This window comes from Protopterus annectens, chromosome 13.part0 (assembly GCF_019279795.1).
Source record: "Protopterus annectens isolate FY-2018-M chromosome 13.part0, PAN1.0, whole genome shotgun sequence".
Taxonomy (NCBI): Eukaryota; Metazoa; Chordata; order Ceratodontiformes; family Protopteridae; genus Protopterus; species Protopterus annectens.
Genome location: NC_056747.1, coordinates 1,091,332,416 through 1,091,353,431, shown reverse-complemented (window position 1 = coordinate 1,091,353,431; position 21,016 = coordinate 1,091,332,416).

Genomic DNA, 21,016 nt, shown 5'->3' with positions numbered 1-21,016 from the left:
AAAAGGTTTTCCCTTGTGGCTAAACATATTTAAACAATGATTTAAAATATATACAGAGCAAGTTCTATTATATTGGGCACAGAAATGGAATTCTGGCGAACACCTGTTCAGCAATTCATAATCAGCAAAAATCGTTTCAGCCATTAGCTGAATTCAGTAAGGGCAATGAAATAGTTAGGATAACAGAGACAAGGGGCTTTGTCCTTTTCTCTACTTTGTGCAATCTTGGGGTTTGGGATATATAATTAGTGGGGCAAAGTTTTTGGGTTCAATCAAAAATGTTGGTCCTTTGCTTGGGGAAATATTTTTTTAGTAATTCAGTGAATTTCCAAATTTTTACTGATTGTCGCTAGTATGTTTAATATCATTGCAAACTAATCCATATTTATCAGAGTTAGCCCAGGTTAGACATTTAGCATCCTTTTCAGCTATCAAAGACAAAGAAGATATCTCACTCTATACACAAGTATATTTTTTATACATACTAGTATATCTTATACATAGCAGTGCCAGTATACCCTATACATACCAGTATCCAAAGAAAAAATTTTTTAGGTAATCCCCCATAGTGCCAAAAACCCCAATGCCAAAAATGTTCATAACTGAAATTTCACTTAAATATTCACTTCCTAAAATTTTTAAAATCCTCACTTTTAAAAAAAAAATCATTAAACCCACTTCTACAATGAAAAAAAAAAAATTTATATTAACAACTTTAGAAATCGCTTTATATGTAAAAATATGTATATACATGTGTATATGATTATATACACATATACATATTGTTATTATTATATTATATTATATCTCAATAGGGAAAAATTGTGTGAAATATAGATATTTATAAATATTTATCTCACATGATCAACATTCAAAAGCCGAATAATTTAATATTTCCGATAATCTGAAATTGTCGATTATCCAGAAACTTAATTAAATGAATATTTGGTAAATATTTAAATATTTAAATAAATGTGTGCAAATATGCATGTATAGATCTGTATATATTTAAACATATAATATATCTCTTTGAATATTTATTAAAATTTTTTATTAAAATTTTTATTAAAAATATTAAAAATGTTAAAAACGTTTAAATTCAAAGGTATGTTGTATGGACATACTACATATTTTTCTATCATATATACACATACATACATACTTCCACCCCCCCCCACACACCCATCCACACAAATACATGCATACCCATACACACATACATACACACATGCATACACACAAAAAACAAACACACAACCACAAAGGACTCACACCCCCACCAACACAACCCCCACCTCACTTAATACACGATATATAAAAAAATTGTGTAAATATGTCGTGTGTTATATAAATTTATAACTTTTATAAATTTTACAAATTTATAAAATGTGAGATGTAAGATATTAAATAATAAATAATAAATTATCGAATATATGAAATATAAGACAATTGTAGTATACAATAAAATATATACAAATCGTTCCTTTGAATGTTTGTATGTGCACAATCTGAACTTAGATTTCAATGAAAATTTTTAGAATACTCGAAAGTTCTATATTAACAATTCATCAATTATTAACCATTCAATACATTATAACATATTACAATAAAAAACTTTTTTTGTCGATATATATATATATATATATATATATATATATATATATATATATATATATTAAATATTTATTTAAAGGACTGTTTAAATCTTCAATTGTTAAAAATAATAATATTGAAGATTATATTTTATTATATTATTCTATTATTTTATTATTGTTGGAAAAGCTTAATATATTATAAACTATCTTTCTAAACTTCTCAACCTCAACAGGCACATTATGGAACATTTATCATTTAAACCTGGGTTCACAAAGGCATTCAATCTAAGTTGCCAAATCAGTTCCATTTTCTCCAATTGTAGGGTGAATGGCCCACCTCTATCATCTTGTTGGATTTGCTGAATTATCTTGAATTTAAATTTATGTTGGGGATGCATTACAATATGCATTGCCAAGGCATTGTCCTCCCTTTTATGTGTTATACTTCTCAGGTGTTCAGATATTCTATCCCTTAATCTTCTATCTGTTTTACCTATATAAAATGAGGGACATGCTTGGCATTTTGCAACATAAACTACTCCTTTTGTATTACAGTTGAAACTGTCCTTCAATCGAATCGTATAAGAGTTGATGACTGTATTAATACCCTCATCTATTATATAGCAATAGGGACAGCAACCACATTGTTTCATACCTATATTTCTATTTATACATTTTCTTTTTCTTTGAAAAATTTCTCTGTAACTAATACCCTTTCTCCAGATCACCTTTGGTATGAAATTAAAAATGGTACTTAGATCCATTTCATCATTTAGTAAGGACGATTTTTAAAAATTATTTCTTTTATATCCAAATAGTTAGATGAAAAATTCATAATACATGCTGAGTTGAATTCAGTTTGAATAGGTACATTCACTACCTGATCTAGATTCATCTCACTTATGTTCACTTCTTCATTATAAGAATTTACCTTAGTATTAAGTATTGGTTCATAAAAAAACTTTCTTTCTTTTTAATGTTACTTCTTGAATTAAATCATCTATCAATTGGATGGGATAAGCTCTGTTGAGAAACATTTCCTTTAATAACATACATTCTTTTTGAAAATTCTCATCAATAGATATCATTCTTGCAGCCCTTACTAATTGACCTTTTAAGACTGAGCGTTTTTGGTGGAATGGGTGGGCACTAGAAAAATGTAACAATTTATTTGAATATGTTGGTTTCCTGTATAATACCGCTTCATAGCGCCTATCAGCATTATTTTTTGATACCTCAACATCCAGGAAGACCATAACATTATCATTGGAGGAATGGGATAATTCTAAAAATTTAGTTGTATTATTCATCATATGAATCAATTCTATTGCTTCCACTGATGACCCATCTATGATTATAAAAATATCATCAATAAACCTACCATAAAATTTGACAATATCTTTGAACAATGCATTTGTGAAGATACATGTGGTCTCCCAATGTGCCAACACCATGTTGGCATAATTAGAACTGCATGGTGAACCCATTGCCACTCCTTCTCTCTGTTTGTAATATTGTTTGTTGAATAATATGAAGTTATAAGATAAAATTATGTCCAACAACTCCTGAACTAGGGTTATCTCTGCCTGGGGTGCATTCAGTTTGCTCATTCTAGAGATTACCCATTCAATACCTGTTTGTTGAGGGATACAAGTATATAAGTTCTTTATATCCATTGTTACAAAACTATACTGTTGTGAATAAGAAAACTTATTCAGACTGGCTAAGAAAGCCCAAGAATCCTTTAAAATCCATGATTCTTGTATTACATATTTCTTTAACATCGAATCTACAAATTTTGCACATGCATAATTTGGCGAATTTCTACCATCGACTATGGGTCTAAATGGTGGATTATGAAGGCTCTTATGCATTTTGGGGACTCCAAATATGTATGGTGTTCGAGGTATCAAGATAGTTAAATAATTATAAGTATGCAAATCTATTCTGGCCTCTATGAATAACTCATTGAGAAATCCTTTTATGAACTGGTTCGCCTTATTGTATTCATTGAGTGATGATTTTATATATGCATCACTTTCCAATATGGTCATAATGCGATTTTCATAATCTGGTAAATCCATGAAGACCAAGCCTCCGCCCTTATCAGGATTCATAATCCTGATGTTAGCCGACATTAAAGCCTCAAGGTCTTCCCTTTCTTCCTGAACTAAGTTATTAATTCCTTTGAACTTACCCTTACTTAACTTTCTTATATCCAATTCACAGACCTTCTCGAATATAAAAAGAGCATTTTGTAAAGGAGGATTATAAACACTAGGGACTCTAAACCCAGAATTTTGTGATGCTTGATTTCCTAATAACAATTTCAAATTTAGTTTTCTGACAAATAGTTTCAAGTCACAAATTGTTTTAGCTAAATCCATCTTAGATGATGGAACAAAAGTTAAGCCCTTTGATAGGGTTTCTGCCATATGATCCAAGACCTGAAATGAAGAATAATTATATATAGTAAAATCCCCTTTTCGATTTTTTACTAATATGGGGACCAAACATTGGTTAAATTCATTGGTCATCTCCTGTTGTTTCGGTTCTTCCTCTTGTTCCATTGTTTTTGCTGATTGGGTTTCTGAAAACCCTGATTGTTATTCGATTTGGCTGTGTTACTTGAAGGCCCTACTTCCAGATTATTCCGTTCCTTTAGTCTTTCACTTCGTCTTACTTGATCATTATGCAGTTGGTCATCATTTGCTTGTTGTTGACAAAAGTTAGAAGATTGGTCTTGATTATTTATTGACAACATATTGTGCCTAGCGTTGATCTCCTGATTACTAGGATTACTAGAATTGGTCTGATTTACCATAGGCCTCAATCTTGTCTGTGATGTCGGAGGTGGAGGATATGCTCTACCTTCATTATATTGCAGCCTATCCCTGTCCAATTTTTTAATTTTTGTGTACCTAAGCTTCTCGATATGTTTTTCGATGCTTTGGAAACACCTTAAATAGTCATACTTATATCGAATAAAGTCATTATGTTGTCTTATCGAACCATCTAAATGTTCAATATTTTCTCCCAGTTCTTTAGCTTGTATAGTATAATGTTTCATCATAATTTCCATCAATTGTACGCCTTGTTGATTAAAGGCCTTTATGAGGTCTTTATGAAATTCAGAACCAGTGATCAAACCAGTGGGATAATGCCACGTTCTTTAACCTTTAGGAACTATATTTGCTTTAATACATTCTTGAAAGTACTCTATCTCAAGATTGAGTTTCTTGTATTTAAGCATGCTGTTATCCAAATTATCCAATAGATTGGCCAAAAGTGGGCTGTCATTATGTTCCATTCCTATCTCACTATTTGAATGTTCCGATGTATTTAAGTCCACTGGTGTTATTAACCAGTCTTTTAAGTTTGGAATTTGTGTTCCCATAGGTAATGTATTAATATTCATTTGATTCTGTGTACCCATTCTCTCTGTCACTGGTATGATATTCCCTACATTTGTATTTGCTTCAGTTTGTGGAGAGGTAATACTGTTATTATTGTCATTAACATTTGATGTTAAAGATGTCACCACACAAGGTATCTGTAGCCTTTGCCCCATATTAGGCGTATTGACAACATTCAAAGAAGCATTAGATGCATTGAGAGCATTAGCCTCCATAACAGTACCTGTTTGTATTATGTTTCCTTCATTTCCAAACAAACTCCCCTGCGATTGCTCTCTACACAGGCAGAAACACACACACAATTGTCATGTCTGGAGTTAGAACACCTACTTAGGTGCTATATCACACAGCACCAGTACACAGTTAATGGATACAGCCATTACTGGGCTACTTCTTTCCCAGAGGTGTATTTCTGGGTTGGTGACATCACCAACCTTGGCAAAGTTGAGTATATGAATTGTAAGGAGTGTGAGTAGCCTAAAAAGCATTGCTCTCTACACAGTCAGATATGCACACAAACACACACTCACAGTTGCCAATTCTGGGGTTTGAAGCCCTACCTAACTAGTTTATCACATTACAGCAGGGCACAGTTATGGGACGCACCACAGAGATTACTTGGCTACAGCTCTCCCAAGGGTGTATTTCACATTGGATAACCTCAGCAGGCTTGTCATAGTAGGCACATGGGGAGGGCAGTGTGTGCATGGGCCAGAACCCATTAATCTAGGGGTAGACACGCCACATGTTGGCACACATGGGGTTATATGTCACAGGTACGTGTATACAGCTACTACATGACTACTTCCTTGTATAGTCATGTTGCACAGCTGGAATGTGCACCATATAGTCTGTAATGCTGACAGATACTGGTGGCTATTATCTGCAGTGGGTGACATCTGCACCTTATGTGTTTGGAGCCCTTTGGCTGTGTGCTGGGTGGGACAAGGCTGGATGGCTCCTTGTCACAGTCACCCTCTTCCACACATCTATGTCCATCTGCCTTTGGCTTATTATAGTGTGTTGTCCATACATATATGTCTGTATTCCTATCCACTGTGTGTGCAAGGCAGGAGTGGTGCATACTGAAATGTGTCTGCACTAAGAACTGCGACTGCGAGATATGTCTGGTCCACTGATGTTTGCAGACATGGCCTTCATGTGTTTAAGTGTGTGAGCATGCCCAGTATGACCTTTCAGTATGTTTTTGACTGACATTGCCTTCATTTCTCTGTGTGTGAGCATGCCCAGTATGGCCATCTGTATTGCATGTGTGGATCAAGTCTAGGTAGTTTGTACTGCTGTGATGACCTTTGTGTTGTACACCGACAGGAAGCATGATGTGTCTGCAGGGTATCCATCGGTGAATTAGCATTGACGGTTGCTACATTTCTGCATAGCTGGGGGGGACACCTGACTGTTTCTACATTTTTACACAGGTTTGGGTGGGGCCACACCTAACTGTTACAATATCTGTATGTAGGATAGGGGCACACTTGACTATTTCTACATTTCTATGTGGGGGCATACCTGACTGTCACTATAAGTCTACGTAGGATGGGGGGACACACCTGACACTTGTACACATTTGCTAAGACTGTACTGGTATGCCGGGTACTCCATTTCAATCTGTAGTCTTACCTATCGTGCTGGCTAGAGGCATACCAGTGTACTACAGATCTTAGCTTTTAATTACCTACATATTAGTTTCTGACTTCCTGACTTTCTAGCCTTCACAACTGACATTCAACTGCCTGGCCTACTGTAGTCTGCCTGTGTAGGCCTGGGGGTGAGTTACCCATAGGCCTCATTCAGAGGCCATAGTACTGCATTTGTTTGTGTTTGTCTACACCTGTCCTGCTGGCTGTGTCTGTTATTGGGTATGTGACACCCCCCCTGACTGGCATGTGTGAGTCACTTACCTTGTGGGTGTGCCAGTATTGAGGGTGGTGCTGCAGAGCTGCTTATGTCAGATGCACATAGTACACTCCCTATGCATGGTTGAGCACAGGTAGTGTCATGTTTGGCATCCCTTTTACTGTATGTGCTAGTCAGAGAGAGGTGTCATTCCCTGGGTCCCTACTGTGTCAGTGCATGTGCTATGCATTGCCTCTTTGCCAAGGCCAGGGCAGGGCATACTGGGCACATCTCCTTCTGCCTACTGGGGCAGGCTCAGGTTGTTCCTCCTCTGAGTCACTCTGTGCCTGTGCAGACCTTGGCAATGGTGGGGGCTGTGTGGCCCTGCCCCATGCTGTTCCTGCTGCAGCTGTTTCCACAGGATCATATTGTGTAGCTTGGCACATACAAGGACAATTTGGGTACATGTAGTTGGTGAGTACTGCAAGGCTTCACCAGAAGTGTCCAGCCACTTGAGCATCCCAAACACATGCTCTATTATGGTTCTTGTTTGTGCATGTGCCTCATTATGGAGTTCTTGTTCGGGTGTGTGTGCATTTTTGATGGGTGTCATCAGCCACGGCTCCAGTGCGTATCCAGCATTCCCCACTAGGTGACCGTCTGGGATTTACCCATTGGCAAATCTCTGGTACAGCTGCATCAGATGCCATGTGTGGGAATCGTGATAGCTTCCAGGGCAGCCAGCACACACATTCATTATTATGCCCGGCATCGCACACGACCTGGCAGTTGATGGAGGGGAAGCCCTTGCGGTTGATGTAGACCCTACCCTGGTCACCGGGTGGTGCTTTGATGTGTATGTGCGTTCAGTCTATTGCACCAACTACCTCAGGGTATTCTGCTATTTGGTGGAAGAGATGCATATTGCTGGCCAACGCCTCAAGGGTGTTGGGGATATATACGTGCTCACCGACATGTGCTGACATGGCATCCAGTAACTGGTGGAGTACCCTGGATGCTGATGCCTGTGAAATCCCCATCATATCCCCAGTTGGCCTTTGGAAGGTACCTGTAGCTAGTATATTTAGGCCTACACATACCTTGGTATCCACTGGTATGGGTTCCCCTCTGTTAGTTCTGTGTGTGAGGTGTGGCCGGCACAGCTCAACAATTTGCTGTAGGAGGTCCCTGTCCACCCTATAGCGCTCCACTATCTCCAGCTCATGTAGCCCGTGGTAGGTTACCCTGGGTCTGTACACTCTTCTCCGTCTCCTTACATTGGGTTGGTCAGCAGCATTCACATCCTCACCACCCTCAGCCTCTTGCACATGCCGGTTTATGATAGCAAAAGCAGTCCCTACCATTTTTTGTTTTGCTTTTGTTTTGTAAAATTTCCCCATTTGTATACACCGGTGGTGCAGAGATTTTGGGAAAAAACAAGGGGGAAAGGTGTTTGCATAGTTTATAGTGGTGTGCTTGGCTGGGCTGGTCTGCTGCCTTTGTAATTGGCTGATTATGATACATTTCACCTGCCAGCTAAGCTAGTTCTCCTTGGTTACCTTCCTACTGCCGTTTTCCCTTCCCATTGCCTTCCTGTTCAAGCCTGGGGGCGTGCTGCGCAAACAGAGTTCTGAAATGTGCACAGAGCTGCTATTTCCTGGTTTACTTTTTTTTTTTTTCCTTTAAAACCTGGTGCACGGCGCGCACACCTGCTTAGGCTTTGTAAAGAGTGCTAAGCAAGTTTAGACACACCCTCTAGCTTAGCTGTGCTTAGCTATGAGCAATCCCGAGCTCCAGGGCACCAATCCACTTACAGAATGCCTGACACCCCCCATGATGTCACCTATATCCTAGTCTTGCACCCAGCTATTCATACTCTTACACTGTTGGGTCCTGCCTCACATGCTGGGGAAAACTGGGATTCACTATCCTTCCCCTCATTTGCATAGGATTGCCTGCTAATGCATAGTTACATGTCTCACACTGAGCCTCCCCTCTTAGCAACCATTACCCACCAGCCAGGTTGTCTTCTACCTGCCATTGACTTGCATGACAGAATACTGAATTTAGTTAGACTGCTTATTTTAGGTTTATTTTATTATGTTGCCCCCAATCCCGTTTGTGCGCCACTGCCCTATGCTTAAACAGCCGAGATTAGCTAAAAAAAAAGTTCATTTTTTTATTTTGAAACAGTTTGCAATGCCAATGGCCTTATACTTGGCCATTGGTATGCTTCCTCAATGATATGCAGCCTTTATTTGGAGCTGTCATAGCTCCGTTTCGGATTTTGCAGAAATATACTCGGTTATTAACCGAGTACATTTCTGCAGATAGCACTAGTCTTGCACGGACTATTGCAAGCTTCCTGGATTGGAAAATCACCTCAGTTGCATGAGTTTGTCCGGCAAATGAGGTGAATTGCATACCAGGGCTTAGTCCGTGCAAGATTAGTGCAGGAGCTCTCGTGCACACCCCTGCAGGCTGTTCCTGGATTGCACGGCAGACATATTGCCTGTCAGAGCTCCTGCACTAATCATGCATGCCGTGCAGGGCATAGAGAATCCGGGGGAGTCTGTATCTAGAAATATTCCCATATGCTCTACTTTATTAACACTTCACTCTAGCACCAAAAGGCAAAAAATACAGCTATTGGAAAATTAAATATGTCATTTTGTGCTTCTAGCTGAAAACGCATACCTACCACTGTGATCTCGTCAAAAGATTTAATTAGTCACCAGTTACTAGCTAAGTTACTATGCTGCTCAGTACTCAGTTGTGCAGAATTGTCATGCTGGCGATAAAATCAGTTTTACAAATATAAGGACCTTCACACTCATTGAAAGGAAGTCAGGATGATAGCATTATTTAGAAGACACCATGATTTGGCACTACCATAGGGGGAAAGGGCCTTCACTAAACTTAGGCCGGCAACATGGAAACAGATACCTGAAGAAATATACTTTCAAATAAAATTAGGTGGCTTTAAAGCTAAACTGAAGGAACATCTACTGGAAGTAACTGCTTGAATTGTTTTGTTACATCAGATAAGTTTCTGTAAGCTTACAGACTGTCTATAACTGAAATATTTAGAAGTGTAACTGTGATATTTAGAAATAGTACATACGGGCATCATTCTGCTTAGACAACTCCACCCTGTCAATACTGCAAATATTATATATATGTCCATATAACTTAAAATATTGTGAAACACTGCTTCTTGCTTCCCCTTGTCCATGTGTATTTACCTTTGATATGCATTTATGTTACCATATGATGAATGATGTGTTTTCAGTTTGGTTATCAATTTTTTATAGTATTATATAGTTAGCTCCAATGGAGCCAGGATCATTGCTGAGAAGGGTTAATTTCTCAATTACCACATTTCAAATAAATAAATAAACAAACAAACAAATAAATAAATAAATACATTTTGGGAAGCAGGTATAACTAGTATGTTTATGGATGCTGGCCTGTCAGCCTTTAGTAGATACAAGACGGTCATTGTTGGAAAGTGCAAAGATAGCAGTGGGATTAGCCTTAGTCTGGATCCTGTGGGACGGGGTGCAGAATGGGACATCACACTACTGCTGTTTAGCTCCAGTAATGTACAAAGTACTATACTTCCACCCTAATCATCTGGATTATAACAATGTCAGCCCTGTTCTGTAAATGCTGCATACTTCCAGATCTCCAGAGAAAAGGACTGAGCATGGTCCTGGAATGAGAACTGAACTTGGCAATGTTGCATAGTCTGCCTGACATAATAGTAGGTGACCTGCCAGCAGCACTAATGGAAACAAACTCTCCAAATGCAGTCTTAGGTTAGCACTTTAGATAATAAATTAATCATATGGAACCCTTATGTTGAGTCCATAAAAATATACAAAAAATAACATGCAGCACTAACAGCCATTAAGTACCTACAGTTGTATGACTCCATTTCCAGTACAAAACTATTCAGCAAAGTGAGAGATGAGATTCTGAAAACCATCAAGAGTGCATGTAGGAAGGCAATGATTAAAACAAGGAATGCATGTGCTAAGTTAAATTCAGTCTGAAGTACAGTAAAACATCTTTGAGAAGACTGTATGATAGGGACAAGAAAATGGTTTTCCCTTGTGGCTAGAGCAGGTATTTAAACAATGATTTAAAATATATACAGAGCAAGTTCTAGGGTCTATATTAGGTCACAGAAATGGAATTCTGGCGAACACCTGTTCAGCAATTCATAACCAGCAAAAATTGTTTCAGCAATTAGCTGAATTCAGTAAGGGCAATGAAATAGGATAACAGAGACAACTACAGGACTTTGTCCTTTTCTCTACTGTAGTGCAATCTTGGAGTTGGTATATATAATTAAGGGGGTGTGGGGGGCAAAGCCCCCCCTCCCACTTTGGTGGGTTCGAATCACTTAAATGTTGGTCCCTTGTGCTTCGGGCAACTATTTAGTTGCCCGTAGTAAATTCAGTGAGTTGCTGACGCAATTTTCACTGATTACGGGTCGCTGAGTAGGTGTTCACCTGAATATCATTCGGCAAACTAATCCATACTTATCAGAGTTAGCCCAGGTTAGACATTTAGCATCCTTTTTCAGCTATCGAATGACAAAGACAAATATCTCACTCTATACACACCAGTATATCTTACTCTATACATACTAGTATATCTCACGCTATACATAGCAGTGCCAGTATACCTCACGCTATACATACCAGTATCCAACATGCCAACACATCTATCCCCTTCCCTAACCCTTAGGCTAACCCTAACCCACAAACACTCCCACACGCATGCACAATCAACCCCAATGCCAAAAGATGTGTCATAACTGAAAGTTTCAGCATTACAACCGACTTCTACTTACCTAACATTTGATATTTTTTAGCTTTACTACTCCTGCACTTGACAAAACATGCATTCAACCACTTCTGACAATGTAAAATCCTTTAACCAACTGAACACCTAATGAATCATATGAAACCTATTTAAACACACATACACACACACACACACACACACACACACACACACACACACACACGCACACACACATACACGTGCACACACACACACAAACACACACACACACACACACACACACACACACACATATCTGTTTTATAACATATACACATACTTTGACATTTTTTCTTATTATACTTACAATTCTTTCTATGCCTACTGTATAACTGAAGTGCAACCATCATATTGATTGGGCACATAATTGTTACTCACAGTACACGTTTTTGTTGTTAGTTTGTTTATTGCAATCTTTTCTCCCTGAAACTTCTCTGAAGTTGAAGTGGACTATTCTCATCTGAACAACTAAATAAACTAGTTATTGAAATATAAATAAATCAATACATGTCAAAAAGGTTAGAACAGATCTAATCTAGATAGATATAGATACAGATTTAGATATAGATATAATGTAATGGTCAATTAGTTTGTCAAAGCAGTGAATTCATTTCAGTGGATCACTATTCCATCTTAATATGTAGATATGACAATGACATCCTAATGCTGTGACAACAAGAAGGTTTCTCCTTATCCCCACTGTTGAGCACTCCCACAGTTAGTATGTTTAGAAATGTGGGGCTGTGGGAGTGTGGAACTGCACCCCCTGCACAATTCACTGTTTTTGCATTTGCTTTACTGTACTGTAGGTGATATTTGAAGGAAGGTTATTATGGTTGTTTGTTAATCATGCTAATAATACAATTAAGTTTGTCTAGGGAGATGGTGGTTTCCAATGTGCAAATGTGCTTTATTTATCATTTTGTGCTTTTTGATGTTTTGGGGTATGATGTGTTATTTGAGCCAGGGAAATGTTATATTGACCTACTGCCAGTATACTTTGATCAGTTATTTTGTCCCCAGCCACATTTCCCCTGAACCTGCCGAATGGCTCTTCAACCTGCATTCAGTTAGCCTGTTCATTCCATAAGGTGTCAGAGCAAGGCATCTTCAGGCTAGGCAAGAACCTGGGGCTATTTATTACTGCCTGAAAAACCTAAACAGTCAGTCCCTCCTGTTCTTGTGAAAGTTGAGTGATATGGGGCAGGCCAGCTTTAGGTCATGAAAAGTAGCAAACCTGTTCTTCCCAGAATCAGCTTGCTGACTTACATCTGCTGCCTGGTTGGGAGGAGGAGGATGGGGTGTCCATTTTCTAATACATGCCTCTTCCTTTCATCGGCTCCACACTGACAGCATGAGCTAACCCAGCCATTACAGGCAGATGATAAGACCCAGTCCCCTCTAGGTGTAAGCATTGTCAATGCCCTACAGCTCTCCTTCCTTCCCATGAGGCTAAATTACAAATACACATCTGATCTCAATCGTTATGCTGTGGGTTTCCTAGCTGAAAGAATAAGGCTTTTAATGTAAATCTCAACACCTAATTGTCCAAAAACTGTTGTTTATATAGTTGCATTGACATCAGTGTAATATACTGGAGGTGTTGGGTTGGATTCCCAAATGAAAACTAATATTGTCCTTGTACTTGTATGATGTCCCATGAGCTGTGTGGGCTGACACAAGCGGCTCAAGCTCATTTGCCCCTGCCTGGTCCCTCAAGCATTCATGCCATTAATGAAACATGACTTGTCTGAGATATAGTCAGGGCTTCATCACTCTATGTCATGAGGCCAGGGTCAGCATTTATTTTATTGTCCTAATGTATTTCAAGCCTGTCCTTCTGTATATTTGCTTGTTGGTGATATCATTGTACAAAAACTGAAACCGAGAAAGAAAAAGATTGTTTGTCGGAATATGTATATTTGGGGAGGAGACAGATGTCACTTTAACATGCTCCTGTATAATTTGGAGATGCTTAATTTTAAAAGCTGCAGATGTGTATATGAGCATTTCCTTGAAAACACTGATAACTTTTATCTTTGCTCATGAGACAGTATATAGTGCTGAGCCCTCTACATTTTCCTCACTCACTTTGTTTTATAGGTTTATTTCCATTTAAAGGTTGGAAATGTCATCATAGACTTCTAGTCCACTAATATACAAATTCAAAATATCGACTAGTTCCACTAAAAGACTGCACTGCACAAACAAAGGAAATTGAGTCCCTAGTCTGATGACTTAAAAAGAACTGCAAGTAGATGATATTTTCATGCAAAGAACAAAAAGGTAATATTGATGTATGACTTTTCAAGTGTCTGCTCAAAAGAACCTGTGATAAAAACAAAACAAAAAAACTAAACAGTATAATCTTTCTGTATGTAGGGGAAGATAATGCTAATCAGGGAATCATCAAGTTTCGTGTTACATTTTTATTCAAGGTAAAGGCTTACCTTAAGTCTATCCCCGGGATTCATGAAGCTTGCGCCCAGTGCAGGAGTAGTGTCGGTGTTCCAACACCAAATATGGCTGCCGAGTGATGCAGGTACGAGCTGTTTTCACTTGCACTACCTGCGTACACTACACTGGCACAGCTCTTGGCTCCTGTATGCTAATCACCCCATTTGCAGCAGTGTAGCATGCAAATGAGGGTAGTTAGTGATCCAGGAAGTGGTGCAGGCGTAGTGTAAGCATGCAGAAATGTAAACAATAAAAAACGGTTTACATTATTGCAAAAATAAAATCGGAGTCATGTCAGCCAGCTAAACACATGTATTATATTGTTAATATATGCCAATGGCTAAATATATAGCCATTGGCATAAAAAAATGTACAAAATGTAAAATTAACATTATTATTTTTTCTTGCGCTATCGCAAAGTTTAAAGAGTAGGGCAGCGCGCAAATGGGATCGTAAGAAAAATAGAAAAAAAGAAAAGAAAACTGCAATGTAACACATATCATGATTTCCACATAATAGTCAGTGGCAGGCATGTTACACCACACCATGGTGCAAGGGTTGCTAAGGGGCTGTGTTAGTGTTATGTGCGGTTTCTAGGAATTAGTAGGCAATCTAATGTAAATAAGAGGAGTTATACTGAATCAAAGATCCCCCCCCCCGGTGTAAGGATGCACCTCATGATGTAGTGTTATAACATCAAGGTGTGACCATGAGATAAAGATGACAACAAGAGAGGGGTGTGTCACCTTTGCTGTAAGCACATTGGAGCAATGCCAATCCGGTTTGCCCATAGCTAAGCAAAACTAAAGGAAAGGGGTGTGTTTAACTGGCTTTAGCTTTGGCTAGCTGAGAGCACACAAGGTAACAGAGCATGCATGGGAACGGAGATTAAAATGTGGTTAAACACGGTAAAAGGGTATGCGCAGCACGCACCGGAGCTGAAACAGGAAGGATATATGAAAAAAATAAGGAAATGCTGCAGTAGGGAAAGTGGAGTACAAATGAGCAATAAACACCTAGGAACCTACAGTGGGCCATTAACAACAGCTAACAAGGCTGCTAGCAGCTACCCACATAACAGGAAAGTGGAGGGACTGTACTGCAAAGAAAACAATAAAGTGTCACAGCAGAACAAAGTAGAATTGTATTATATCAGCTACATAACACACTTTGCAACACACGACTGGGTAAAGTACAAGACAATAAAGCTGGTGGGTGGATGCATGCCTGACAATGGGAGGGGATCTAGATTTAAAAGGTAATTAAAGGGCAACAGATGAATCAAGCCAGGCAAACATAACTCCACACTACAGCCCCCACACTTGCAGTAATCAATATAAAACCCATAAGTAAGATACCTTGCAGCTGGAACTGCTCACACACAGCCAATTACATCAGCAGCATCTATAGCACAATAGTATAAACTGTGAAAGCACCTCACACACACTTGTGTTTTCCCATACACACTGCACCATTGGTGTATACAAATGGGGAAGTTTTAATATGTACATGTTACGGGCTGTCATTGCTTTGATCCACCACCATGTGATGGAGACTGAAGCTGTTTAGAAGGATGATGCTGACAACCACCGCAAACACCAGAGGAGGAGAAGAGTGTTCAGACTCAGGGTAACCTACCAGGGTCTACATGATCTGGAGATAGTAGAGCATTACAGGGTGGACAGGGACACCCTACATTAACTTGTGTAGCTGTGCCGGCCATGCCTCAGATCCAGAACAAACAGAGGGGAACCTATCCCAGTGGATACCAAGGTATGTGTAAGCTTGAGAATACTAGCCACAGGTACCTTTCAAAGGCCAACTGGGGATATCATGGGGATCTCACAGGCATCAGCATCCATGGCACTACACCAGTTCCTAGATGCCATGTTACCACATCCCAGTGAGCACATATACTTCCCCCAAATGCAGGAGGAGTTGGCCAGCAATATGCGTCTCTTCCACCATGTGGCAGAATACCTGGAGGTACTGGGTGCAATAGACTGCACGCACATACACATCAAGTCACCACCTGGTGAGCAGGGTAGGCATTACATAAACCACAAGGGATACACCTCCATCAACTGCCAGGTCATGTGCAATGCCCAGGGCATTATCATGGATGTGTGTGCTGGCAGCCTTGGAAGCTATCACGACTCCCACATTTGGCATGCCTCAGGGATGTATCAGGCATTTGCCAGGGGGGACATCCCATATGGCCATCTGGTGGGGGATGCTGGCTATGCACTGGAACCGTGGCTGATGACACCCATCAGAAATGCACACACACTCATGCAAGAATGCCATAATGAGGCACATGCACAAACCAGAATCATCATAGAGCATGTGTTTGGATGGTCAAATCACAGTTTCATTGCTTGGACATATCTGGTGGAGCCTTGCAGTACTCTCCAACCACATGTTCCCACATCTTAATAGTATGTGCCATGCTACACAATATAATCCTGTGGAAATAGCTGCAGCAAGGACAGAATGGTGAAGGCCCTCACAGCCCACCATCATTGCCAAGGGCCCCACAGACACAGAGGGACTCAGACCACGTGCCCCCTGAGCCAGGCACTGTAGGCAGATGGAGGCATGCCCAGTACGCCCATGCCTTGGCAAGGAGGGAACGTATAGCACACACACATTGACAGTGTAGGCACCTAGGGACTGACACCTTTCTCCACCTGTACACACAGTAAAAATGGATGGCACACACACAAGACTACCTGTAAATTGTCATGTATAGGCAGTCTACTATGTGCATCCAACATAGGCAGCCCATAACTATTGCACACACAACTGCTATTGGCACAAGTAAGTCAACACCTGAACAGTAAATTAAGCTATCAGCATGTACTGCTACTGTATGTATAGGTTCATAGGGTCATATGTAGGTACCAGGGTAACTGCTCGAAGGCATTCATATGCCTAGCCAGAATGCGTCAGCTTTTGCCACCCCATTGATTAATTAACTGTCCCTCTGTTGAGCAGAGCTAATGGTGGGATCCCTGGGATGTATCTACCATTCTCCATCCACTCTTCAAGGTTTCTCTTGAAGAGTGTTAGTGAGAGGCTCTGTTTAATGTAATTAGGGATGTTGTTCCAAAGCATGGGGAGTCTCTGTGACAGGAATATGTCCCTCCAGCATGTTCTGGTTATTGTTGTGGCAAGGTTTAGCTCACTAGAGTGTGTGGCTCACTGTGATATGGATTTCCTTATGTGGAGCATATCCATTAAGTCTGAGTTGGACATGGCTTTGTAGGCCAGTAGAGATCATCTCTGAGTAAGCAAGATGCCACTGAGTACAGCTGGAGTAAATTCAGTCTGGCTGCATAGAACATATGTTTGAGGTCAGTAATCCTCTTTGCGAGGTACTCCTGTGGTTTTTCCAGCTGTTGGAAGTGTCTTCTGAGGTTCATCCCAAATGGGGTATTATACTCTATAATGGTCCTGATGTGTGTCGAGTAACAGGGCACTATAACATCAGTATGTCTAGATGTAAACCCTTTAGTAATTAGATGACCTCCATAGATGGATGTTCTAATTACTTTGGCGATATGATTGTCAAAAAAGAGATTTCTATCTACATTAGTCCCCAGATCTCTTATTAACTAGTCTGTATTAAGGGGGCTGCCACCTATGTGGTAATTTGTGGGTGTTTCATTTTCCAAAACGGAATGACTATGCATTTTGTGGCATTTAGCTTGAGGCCATGACTCTGACAACCTGTGTCGGTCTCCATGAGACCCTTTTGAAGGATGTCTGTGTCAGCTGGACTGTCAATTATGGCTCCCAGTTTGCAGTCATTGGCACACTTGGTCTGCCATAGTCCACCTGTGTTTGCCTGCACCTCTGAGAAGTATATGCTGAACAGTAGGGGTCCCAGGACTGAGCCCTGTGGGACACCAGTTGTGACTGGTTAAGAGTTGGACCTGGAGGCCGCTAGTCATACCATGTGGGTTCTGTCTGTAAGCCAGTTGGCAACCCATCCTGTGATGTAGGGGTTTATGTTCAGGCTGGTGAGTTTATCAATAATACCCGAGTGGGGAATGGTGTTGAAAGCCTTGGCGAAGTCCAGGTAGGATGTGTGAACCACCTCTCCCCTTGTCTATCACCTGGGTGACTGTCTGTAAGATGTCAACCAGGTTCATTAGGCATGATGTGCCCTCAACCAAGAAGACCTGGGTTGGGTCAAGTGTTTAGAGGTTACCAATGTCTTTGTTAATGAGTTCCATGATGATGCACTCCATAGCCTTGCAGATCAGGTTAGTCAGGCTTATGGGGCAATAGTTACCGTGGTCAGTTGTGGCTCCTCCTTTGTGGAGTTGAATAACCATTGCTATGTGCCATTCTATGGGCATGTAGCCTGTGGAGAGGCTGAGGTTGAAAAGCTTATTTAGGTGGGGGTTTAGTTTGTCTTGTAGCATTTGCAAGACGCAACCTGGGACACCATCTGGCCCTAGTGATGCTGTGTTTTGCATTTTGAGAGGGCTATTTTCACCTGTGCGTCTGTGATGTCTGGGATACTGTACTTTTCCTGTATTGTTATGTGCCCTTTAGGGGGTGATATGGGGGTGAAGTTTGCACCGAATGTATCTGCAAGGTTGTTGGCGATATCAGTAGGTTCAGTATATTTTGTGCTATATTGCACTGGCACAGCTCAAATCTGTGAGTTGCCACTTAGATTCTTGACATAGCCAAAGAAGGCTTTGTGGTTATCTGTCTAATCCTTGGCTATTTCACTTTTGAGGTTAGCCTTGGATGATTACAAGAGGGACCATTGTTTCTTACTAATACTGGTCAGGGATGTCCTTCCTTCTTTGTATTTTCTTTTATTTCTGGACTACCATCCTCCTTCTGTTGTATAGCCTGTTTATTGCAGGGGTCCACCAGAATGGTGCCCTTGTCTTGGAGGAGTGAGTCTTGGTCTAACAGGGATGGCACGATCCATACATCCTTGTAGGTGCTCATAGAGTGCATTTGTAAATCTTTCTGCATCTTGGGCAGTGTTGTCCCTTAGTGTGGTGGCTGTGAAACTTCCCACCTCTGTCTTTAGTAGTGTAAAGTTAGCTGTAGGAAAGGTTTTCACTGTGGTTTGCTTGGGTGAGGGAAATGGTGGGGTGTGAACACCCACAGCGAATAGTTCATGGTCAGATCTAACCAGTGACGGGTTTACCTCTGGTGTGTTGCACCTGTTGCTCATGTTGGTGATTACCAGGTCTAGTATGTTTCCACCTCTGGTTGGGGAGTTTACCATCTGATCCAGGGCTTTCAAGTTGATAAATTCCAGGAAGTGCTGGGCCTGGAATTAAGTACTCAAGTAGTTTTCCCAGTTAATGGTAAGGTAGTTGAAATTGTCCAATATCAAGGTGTTTGGTAGGACTGTCATGTTTTACACTGTCTCCAGGAAGGTGGAGTGGTGGTCCTGGGTCATGGAGGGTGATCTGTAGCAGGCCACAATTTGCATTTCAGTTGTGGCTGATGTTAGCTGCACATGGATGATCTCAGAGGTATCATGCTGTCCCACTAACCTGGTGGTGTAGGTATCCTTGATTAATATGGATACACCCCCTCCATTTCTGTGCCAGTCCATGTTCTGTCTCTGAAATGTGTGGTATGAGTTGTAGTCCAGTAGTGCTGGGGTGCTCTCAGGAGCCTTAAAACAGGTTTCAGTTACTACAGAGATGTTGACGTTGTCCATACTGAGGAGTGCTGTGAGTGCGTGCATGTTGTGATTTCAACTTCTTGCATTGAGTAGCATAATCCTCATTGTTTTACTTTTTTGTGCTGTTTACAGAGGTGGGTTTCACCTTTGAGCCTTGCCTAAAAAAGGCACTATGGGGGCGGCAAGAGCCTTGGCCAGTATTCAAAAGCCTAAGGCCAACAGGTGCAAGCCAGTATGGTATTGTTGCATGCATGTTTCCCATCTGTGCTTGTTTCTCACCTTTCCTGTAGGTAACCTACTGGTAAGCAATAGAAAGCCTTAAACTGATACAAGCCTTATAGCTTCCAAGAGAGACTTTTGGAGTGATTAAGTATTAGTTTTCTGCATGTTCTTGCTGTACTAAACAGTTGTCTGCCTACATGCTGATTACTCACTGTATATTGTGATCTGAAAGCTCTGTTTATTCACATATTGTATTTCATTGATGGCCTGCACCTTAGAGGTTCACAGGTAGGTACTAGGTTATCTGCCCAAGGGCATTTAGAAGCATAGCTACACAGTGTTGCCTTTCTGCGCCTCATTGATCAATTAACTGAGCCTCTGTCAAGCAAAGTCAATGAAGTGATTCCAGGCAGAGGTGCCGGAAGCTGTTGAAGACTGGGGGGTGGGGTGAAGGGTGATAGGGGTACTTAGTGATCTAAACAGGTCATGTTAATGTGAAAACACCACACCATTCAATTTCCCTGGCAGGCCTTGCAGTTGTAAAACTGGGGGGTCACCCCCCCGCTGTATGGTTTTGGCACACATGATCCCAGGGGTGTATATTTCGTTACCCATTCACCCATCAAGGTTTTTCTTGAAGAGTGTCAGTGAGGGGCTATGCCTAATGTAGTTAGGAATTCTATTTTATATTCTCCCCTTTCATTTCTTATGTTATTATTTCAAGAGTACGTGAAGCTCAGTGGGTATGTGTGCCACTGCCCTTTGCTTAGCCTAGCTTACACATAGAAATCATCTAAATAGAAGAATAGGCCGATGCACTGCTAATGTCTATAGTGCAATGGTTAAAGCATTTACATAGTATATATGCATTTGTGGTTCAAATCCCAATAAAGTCAAAGATGTATTTTATGTTAAAAAGTATACCTTAACCACAGTTTGCA